General features: G+C 45.9%; 1 protein-coding gene across 2 annotated transcripts in view; it reads right to left on the reverse strand.

Annotated features, from left to right (window-relative positions):
- The window catches only part of ABAT (4-aminobutyrate aminotransferase), a 69,933-nt gene that overhangs the window by 51,674 nt on the left and 11,474 nt on the right, over nucleotides 1-6,785 (reverse strand). Inside the window, exon 1 of one of the 2 annotated variants that reach the window (XM_019666130.1) lies at nucleotides 212-435. The exons of the other annotated variant lie outside the window; for it this stretch is intronic. The gene's annotated coding sequence lies outside the window, so the exon portion shown is untranslated. Of the gene's footprint in view, nucleotides 1-211; nucleotides 436-6,785 lie in introns of those variants that run through there. 2 annotated transcript variants of the gene reach the window in all.

Below are 6,785 nucleotides of genomic sequence, written 5' to 3' on the forward strand. Positions count from 1 at the left end.
CCCAATAAAAATCTTAACAACAACAACAAAAAAGAAAAATCTGTCATTTATGATTGTGTGTCCTTCAGACCAAAAGCAACACACACACACACACACTTGCACACTTAACATCACAGATAACAGTCACTGACACACATTGAAACACACCTCCACATGCCAGCAGATACATGCAAATACACAAGGACGGACACACACACACACCTGCACTCACAGTGCTTGGTTGTCAGGATCCCACAGCAAGCCTGGCTCTGTCTGCTTAGAATGCCTCCTCTATGCCATTCTGCAGAGTCCCAGAGACATGACTGGCTGGCTATCCCAGGGACACCCTAAGAGGTGCCACCAGGGCCCAGCTCCCCCTCAGGAAGAGGCTCCAGGCTTCCAGGCTGTCCCCAGAACATGGGCTCAGGCACAGAGGGAGGAAAAGAGTCCTTGGAAGCAAAGCAGATTTGGGAAAAGGATGCGCTCAGCTAGTTCCCAGCAACTGTCAGAGGCAGAGGGATGGAGGGGAGAGGGAGAGAGGGAGAGAGGGAGAGAGAGAGAGAGGGAGAGAGAGAGAGAGAGAGAGAGAGAGAGAGAGAGAGAGCGCTTGATTTTCAGGCAGAAACAAAAAGGAAAAATCCACACAGAAACAAAGAGAACGAAACAGAAAAAGAGAGATAAACAGAGAGAAAAACAGAACATGGAATTTTAAAAAAGAGGTTTAAAGCCCAGGTCGCTTTAAGTCGGAGAGATGATCTGGGACCTTTTGAAACAGGCTATCTGCCTCCCCTTTCTTCTTCCAGGGGCCCCTTCCTAGATTTTTCTCTAAGAGGCTCAGAAACGGCTGAAGCTACAAAGCAGAGACCTGATGGTTTGGATTCCTAAATGGCTTCCCCAGGACTCTGGTGGCGGTGGCGGTGGGTTGGCTGCAGCAGATCCAGCCTATGACGGTCAGTCATGAAGGGGTTCTGAGGGACGCGACTCATCCTCAAGACCTCCGGGGGGAAGAGGGGCAGCTCTGGCTTGGATCATCCATCTGCCACCCTGGGGGGGCTTGGGGAATTGATTAATCTAGCCCCCCCAATAATCCCCCCCCCATAACCCAAGCTTGGGTCAAGCCTGTCCACAGGAGGCCCAGAAGAAGAAGTGGGAATGGTCACAAGATAAGGAAGGGGAATTGCGGGAAGGGGGGGGGACAAACAGAGCTTCTGGTCACATGCAGCTCATCAGTTGCCATGACGACGGCCAGGGGGTGGGGGCACCCAGACTGGAGGCTGCAAGAGAGACATGTTGGTTCTAAATCACCGTGACAGCGCTTCAGTTGAGCTATTATGCCGTTGCTGTGGCAACCAATGGAATCAAATCACAGAGAAAATCTATAATTATTACCAGCCAGAGAGCGGCAAAGTCAGCACAGTAATCAGCACATTAGGGCAATTCAACCTGAACTCTGGCAGAGAGAAACACCAACCCCCAGCCCTCAACTCTGGGAAGAAAAAGGCCAAAGGAGATTCTACAGGTCTGTTAATGCTACAGAATGGGAATCTGGGAGAATCTCCTGGCCAAATATTAGGTGAAACCACGTGAAATTGCCAACATTTGACCACTAGAAAACATTCCCCATGAATTTATTATGGAAATTTCCAATACACGGCAAAGTTGAATCTGACAGTAAATATCTGCATACTCACCGCCTAGCTTCTGCTCTTAACGTTTGTACCATGCTTGATTGATCACAAACCTACCTCTCTATCCATCCATTGATCCTATTTTTTGATGCATTTCAAAGTAAATTACAGACATCAGTACCCTTCCCTCTCAAATACTGCAGCCTGCATAAAATTAAGTATTTGATCCTTTTTGAACAAAAATAGCAATTTCATGTGGTTCAACCTAAATAGAATAAAATCTAGATTTGTTTGCCACCCATTTATCTGTCCATCCATCCACCCATCCATCCACCCACCTACCCACCTACCCACACATTCCCATCCATCCATCCATCCGGCCGTCCTTCCGTCCATCCATCCACCCATCCATCCAATTACTCATCTACCCATCCATCCATCCATGCATTGCTGGGAAATCTCATGAACTCTCATGGTTTCCATGATTGATTCACCATCCCCAAACCTTCCTCCCTGGTCCAGTAGATACCCCCAATAGGACATCCTGCATATTAAGCTCAATATGTTCTCAGCTAAAACCAACCTTTTCCTGTCACTACCCATGTTCCCTCTCAGTCAACAGAACCACTTGTCTACCCATTTGTTCCAGACAGAAACCTAAGACCCATCCTTGATTCCTTCCTCCCATTACCTTCACTCACTACCACGCTCCAGGATTTTTCTCCCACACCAGCTCTAGTCCGTCGTCTTCCTCTCCTCTCTCTTTCTTGTCCTATTCAGGTACCCATCACTTCTTAGCTGGACAGCTGCCCAATCTCCTGACCGGTCTCCCAGCTGCCATGTCACCTTCCGTCTGCTTTCTCCACACTGACTTATGATCATGAAACACCTGGCCATGCAGATGGTGTGGGGGGAACTGGCGCCTCATACATTGCCTGTGGGGGCGTACATTTATACAACTCTTGGAGAGCAATTTATCAAAATCTATACATTTTAAATGCACTGACCATTTTTTCTCAGCGTAAGTCTACCGAAGGAGTTTGTCTCATTGACATAAACTGAAAGCAACCTAAATGGCTAACCATGTTTTGGCACACCCACAATACAGAATAACATTCCTCCAACAAAAAGAGTGACGTTGTGCTTTACGTAGTGATATAATAAAGTGCTTAGTGTATTAAGTTAAAGAAGTTGGGAAGGAGCATGTATGATGCAATGTCTCCTGTGTCCCTTATACTTGGGCTTCAAGTTGGGTTGAGACATAAGTGGGTACCAAGGTGTCCAGGGAACATGGCTTTATGAGCTGCCTCTTCTCTGTCACAAGTGTGACAGAGGAGAGGCCCAGGAATGCCTTTCTTGCCTTTCAAGTCTCCTTAGCTAATACACAGCACAGCACTATCGGGCAAGGTCAGCCCTGCAGGCTGCGGGGTTGTTCTAGGTGTTGGTCTTCTCGCTTGTTCAGGGCATGACTATGGAAGCCGTCTAACCAGGGGGTGAAGCAAAAACTGAAACACACCCTGGAGGCAGACAAGTTTCAGGAGAACACAACAGGGCTGATAGGAAAATGCCTGGCTCTAGCTCTTGCTCAGACCTCAAACGGCTCCTGGGCCTCAGTCTCCCCAGCTCTATAAGGGGCTGACGAGATCTTCCAAGGTCACTGTGAAGGTCAAATGTGGCGATGGTGGTGAAAACAGCATGCCAAAGTCATCTTGCTGAACCAAGGAGAGTTATTGTTACTAATTCATCTTTAGGGTCTGCTCAGCCCACTTTTCTGAATACTAAATACCCCTAGCACATGTGACAAAATCTAGAACTGTCGTTTTGGTCTGAGCACCTATTTGGTCCTAGCACTGAGCTAAGCACTTCCCATATATGATCCTGGTTAAGCCTCAAAAACCACCTTTTGTGGTAGAGATTCTTGTTCCCGTTTTACAGATGAGAAAGCTGAAGTGCAGGAGGGTTAAGTGACTTCCCTAATAGCCTGAGATTGATGCTACCCAGACAACTGCCCCTAATCTTTCTGACTGCAAAATCCGTACTATTCCCATTTCTTAACCATTTCTACTTCTTAAATCAGGCCTTCAGACCAGTGCTATCGAAAAGAAATAGAAATGTGAGGTCACGTATACAATTCAAATTTTTCTAGTGGCCACATTGAAAAAAAAAAGAACTGATGAAATTAATGTTCGTTAGTTGTGTGTGCTAGTTAACTGGATATCCATACCCCCAAATATCATCATTTCAACATGTAATCAATATAAAAACTAATTAATGAAATTTTAATAATCTTTTTTGTCATGCCACGTCCTCAAAATTTGATATGTATTTGATGTTTACAGCACCTTTCAGCTCAGACTAGCTACAGTTTGGTGCTCAGTAGTCATGTGGGGCTTATTGGAGAATGCAGCTTAAGTGGTAATGATATATATAGATAGATAGATAGATAGATAGATAGATAGATAGATGTAGATATAGATATAGACATAGATATATAGATACATAGATATATCTGGAATGAGTCTAAATCTTAAATAATGATATTGACCACCATTTATTGAGCACCTGCTGTATGCCTGGTCCTGTTCTAACTGTTTCACATATATTAACTCCATCTACTTGCATGACCCTGGGAAGTGGGTGCTATTATGAGCTGCAGAAGAGAAAAATGAAGCTCAGGCAGTTTTGGCAATGTGCCCTCGAACAGGGGTCGGCAAACTTTTGAGACAGAAGAGCCAATCCTGTCCCTCACAACAATTTAAAAATTACTTGAGAGCCATAAAACAAATGAAATCGCCATTTTGTGAATAATATCCTTTAGACATTTTATAAATGAAACTATGATAGTTTTATTTTCATTTTCAATGTTACTTCAGAGCCACACGTATGTACCCAAAGAGCTGCAGGTGGCTCGTGAGCCGCAGTTTGCCGACCCCTGCCTTAGCTCATAGAGCTAATTAAGCGAGGAGCTGTAGTGTGAACCAAAATTCATCCAGAAACCTGGGCCCTCATTTAGTCACCAAAGCTGGATCTCCTGCTACCATGTCAGTCACATGAGTCTATAAAATTTAAACTCCCAAGAAAAGGATTTGACTTGTGGTGGCACTTTAATTTTAAACAATCTGATGAATCAATACATAAGATCAAAGAAGCACTGGTTAAAAAGTAAGCAGGTCACTCTGAACTTTGTACCAGCGTGGGATCTCAAGAATTGACAATAACCCGGGCAATGAATGAATGTCGCCACCAGCGCGACTCCTCTTGTCTTGGTGGGACGTGAATTAGAGGGACCGATCAAGTTCAGGTTCCCACCCGCTCAGAGCAGCTCCCTGGGGGACACAGCGGTGGCTTCATTCTTTCATGGGATCCATGTGGGAAGGCCAGCTGGCTCCAGCTGTCTCCTCCCATTCAGGCGAAACACGGCCACTGATTTTAATGATGGCCTGTGAGTCCTGGCTATGTTCTATTGGGGATGGGATGGTGGTGGTGATCTCATGACCGGTTCTGTGCAAAGCCTGAGAAGTACAAGCTCCGAGGCTGCCAGTACCCCTGACTCCTGGCTAGGATGCACTGGAGTTCAGTCCAGCCAGCTTTTTGGTTCCATAATTGTGGCTGCTACCGCAGAAATGCAGGCTTCTCTCTTGCCTCTTGCAAACTAGCGTAAAAGTCAGCCACTTTAGCGCTGACTTCTTCTTGAACATGGTCCCAATTACCTGGTCATCAGCTTGAGGATGAAACCAGACAAGGGAGGAAGAAAGGAAACTCTAACCTGCCTCTAAAATACGTTTCGAATTCATCTGCTTCTCTCCTCATTTCCATTAGCTGCCCCAGACCAGCACGGGTATCTCTCATCATCCTGCTTCCACACCGGTAGCTTGTCACTCTTCAGGTCAAAGTTGGTTCCCAGTGTTTCGTGAGGCTGCTGAAACGCTGCCCAAGCCACGCCTGCCTGCCTCTCTCTCCTAACTCACGTCATGCCACGCTGCCTTTCGCTCCCTCTCTCTGGCCATTCCAGCCTCTGATTCCTGGAAGCACAGAGCTCTGTGGCCGCAGGACCTTTGCACTGGCCATTCTTGCTGCCTGCGCTGCGTCCCTTACTCCTCCTTGGCCAACTTCTATGTATCCCTCCAGGTCTCAAGCATCCCATGTTCTCTCTTCAGAGAAGCTCTTTTTTGATTTTTTTTTTAACCTCATGGAAATACATTTATCCTGCTATAATTTCTTACAGTTCCCTGTGTTGCTTCTTTCCACTTATCACAGTTTGCACTTACACATTTATCTATGTAACTTATTTTTTTTAAAGATTTAAAAAAATTTTTTATTGGGGAACAGTGTGTGTTTTTTTTCAGCTCCAAGTCAGGTAGTTGTTTCAATCTAGTTATGGAGGTCGCGGGGATCGAACCGGCAACCTTGGCGTTAGGAGCATTAGTACTCTAAGCAACTGAGCTAACTGGCTGCCTTGAATCCAAGTCAAGCAGCTGTTTCATTCTAGTTGTGGAGGGCACATCTCAGTGGCCCATGGGGGAATCGAACCAGCAACCTTGGTGTTATGAGTGCTGCACTTTAACCAACTGAGCTAACCGGCGGCCCCTATGTGAATAACTTCTTAATGCATGCCTTCCGTGCCATTCCCCACTCCCCAGAGATGAAGTGCATCCCTAGCAGACAGTGCAATGCCTGGCACGCACAATGGGCACATTCAATATCGGTGGAATGAATTCATACTATTTCCATTTTACAGATGAGAGAACTGAGGGCTTGGCAGAGAAGACACTTCCCCAAATGACACAACTATAAAAACATTACCGACATCCTATTGTGCGCAAAGTCCTAACCCAAAGGGTTTAGACGCTTCACCGAAACATGTGGCCCATTTGCTAGCACACAGCTATACTCAAGAAATAGCATCATTTGCCACAAGAACAATGAAGTCTTCCTTCACTTCTAACTCCTTTGTGAAATTGAGGGTGTGTGCTAGGCGTGGAGTCAATCTTCTTTCTTTGAAATGACACCCAGGAAGGCCAACCAACCAACCCACCCACCAACCGTGAGCAAAGCTTTTTACATATCTGATTTGAGGTCTGACAGTCAGAACATCACCCCTAGTTCTCTCTCCAGACAGACACTGCTAGAGGGTATCTGAGACCACCCCTTTCGGAAAACAATGCAGCCACAAGGAAT

Source organism: Hipposideros armiger, unplaced genomic scaffold (genome assembly GCF_001890085.2).
Source record: "Hipposideros armiger isolate ML-2016 unplaced genomic scaffold, ASM189008v1 scaffold_461, whole genome shotgun sequence".
Lineage (NCBI taxonomy): Eukaryota > Metazoa > Chordata > Mammalia > Chiroptera > Hipposideridae > Hipposideros > Hipposideros armiger.